The sequence below is a fragment of the Palaemon carinicauda genome, unplaced genomic scaffold, assembly GCF_036898095.1.
Source record: "Palaemon carinicauda isolate YSFRI2023 unplaced genomic scaffold, ASM3689809v2 scaffold555, whole genome shotgun sequence".
NCBI classification, from domain to species: domain Eukaryota; kingdom Metazoa; phylum Arthropoda; class Malacostraca; order Decapoda; family Palaemonidae; genus Palaemon; species Palaemon carinicauda.
In genome coordinates this window covers 113,235-115,650 of record NW_027171822.1, presented here as the reverse complement: position 1 = coordinate 115,650, position 2,416 = coordinate 113,235, and positions in this window count along the sequence as shown.

The window sequence follows — 2,416 nt, the reverse complement described above, 5'->3', positions numbered from 1 at the left end:
TTGATAGCCAGGCCCCACTTCTGGAGAAGATTTCTATTCTCCACGGCGGCCTTATCAACAACCTCTTTGACCACATCGGTAGGGAAAAGGTCTTTTCCCCAAATGTTGGAGGAGATTAACTTCCTTGGCTCGTGTCTCACCGAAGCCCCGGTGAACACGAACTCCCTGCAAGCTCTCCTTGCCTTGACGAAGCTATAAAGGTCCTTCGTCACTGTGGCTAAGTGAGACTTAGCCACTACCATGAACATTTCATGGACCTTGGGGTCACTTGCCATCGTCTCGAGAGTAGTCTGATGAGACATTGAGGCAGCCAGTCTTTCTTTTGTCTCGAACTCTCTTCGTAAAAGAGAATCGGACAGCTTGGGGAGGTCCTCGCCGAATTGCCGTCCGGCAATATCAGCCTCCAACTTTCCCACTGAGAATGTCAGATGGACATCCTTCCAGTCTTTGTGGTCCATAGGTAGAGCCAGCGACAGGGGTTTACACTCCTCCAGGGAGGGGCAAGGCTTGCCGGCCTCGACTGCCTTTAGGACAGCCGCAAACCCTTTCTGTAAAAAGGGGAAGGCTCTATCAGGAGAGGACACAAACGAAGGGAGCTTCTTGCTCAATGCAGCTACCTTCGAATTCGAGAAGCCCTTCTCTTTCATCGAGGATGAAAGTAGGGCTTGAGCCTTAGCGTGGTCCATAACAATGACCTCCTTCGGCTCTGTCTCCTCCCTTGAAGCTGGTTCTTTTCTCAGCCGGACATAGCAGTCCGGATATGATGCCTTGCTGGGCCAGAATTCTACCTCCTCTAGGGGAACTGAACCCAGCTTATCCGAGATGACGATCTTTCCAGTCGTCATCGGCATGTGCTCAGCATACCTCCATGGGTTAGCATCTGAGCATATGGGAAGGTCTTTCACATTGAGCCTTTTCCGGGGCCCATGTGATTCTGCCAGGGACTGCATACGCAGTTCCATTGCAGCCGCCTTCTCCTGATTCTCCTTCTGCATTTGTTGGATCATTCCAACAATCGAAGAGAGGGCCTGTCCCAGTTCTACTGGGAGGCCAGCCGATGTTGAGGGGATAGGCTCCGGCATCTGAACCGGAGTAGCCGACACCTCGTCGACCTCATCCTCTACGACATCCGGGGTTTGAACTTGATCCTGACCTTCTGCCAGGAGGTCTTCTTCCAAACGTTCGTCCAGGTCAGACATCCTGTCACACAACTGGATGTCTTGCATCGCATCTGCGACTTCCTCGTCCACCTGGACTTGATCTTGAAGGATCTCCTCTTGAGGCTGGGGAATCACTGCCTCAGCTGATGCCTGGGGAAAAAGATACGCCCTCATCTTCTCACTTGGAAGATAAGGGCCAGAGGTGTTCTTCTTGAAGCCCCTTACCCAAGTACGAAGCTTTTCCCTAGCTATATCCCTTGATTCCGCCGTTCTAGGGGAATCAAAAGCCTCAGTAATCAGGTTAGTGCATACAGTACATACCTGAGGGTCCCAATACTGGAGATCATCCTTGGAGACAGCGCATGCTGCGTGTCTCCTACAACACTCATGTCCGCAGAGGTTCTTGCTGCGGACATTGCAGAAAACATTTCCGCACTTCGGAGGGTCCTCCTGTAAAGAGAAGAAATTTCCATGAGTATCAAGTGAACTATGTATCACTGGATATGCATAGTATAGCGTAACAATTCATAAATGAAAGACACACACTTGTGTTTCCCTCACAACCCATTGTTGCAGCCTTCCAGATAATAAAATCAAAATGGTTTATCTCTACTAGAGTAACCAATGCAAGGTTTCCAGAGGAAACAGGTGGAGCTCACACCTAGGCAATGATTTTAAAAATCCTGGATAATAGACGGGGAAGAACTCTGCTTCCTGTCTGAGGGCAACAGCAAAGGGCTGTGTAAGAAAACACAATAGTGTTAGAAGATACAGTGCTGTACCTAAACTTTTACTATAGTTTTCTTCTTACTGTATATGCTATACAGAAGAATACTAGTACAGTATAGGAGGATGTGTGCCGGCCTGCCTTTGCCGGCCGGCACACACCACAATTAGCTTTAAAGTATACTACTTAACAGCTATAGGGCGGCAGCCCTCTGGTTCAAATGCCTGTGCCGGCGGCAGCAGCTGCCGGCCAGCAACAGCCAGTGTTGGCCGGCAATGATTACCGGCCAGCAACTACACAAGGTAGTACCCAGCTGCCGGCCACACTCTTGGTGACCGGCAGACAAGGACTGACATAAGCCGGCCGGCAAAGGTACAAGACCGATGCCAGCCGGCAGCAAAAGAACCAGAAGACTACACCTGCCCGGCTGCCGGCCTCATAGGCCGGCAGCCGGGACAGGTACAGCACTAGAAGAAAATAGAATGGATGCCGGGATAAGAGTGTACACAACCCCCCAAGCCCGGCAACC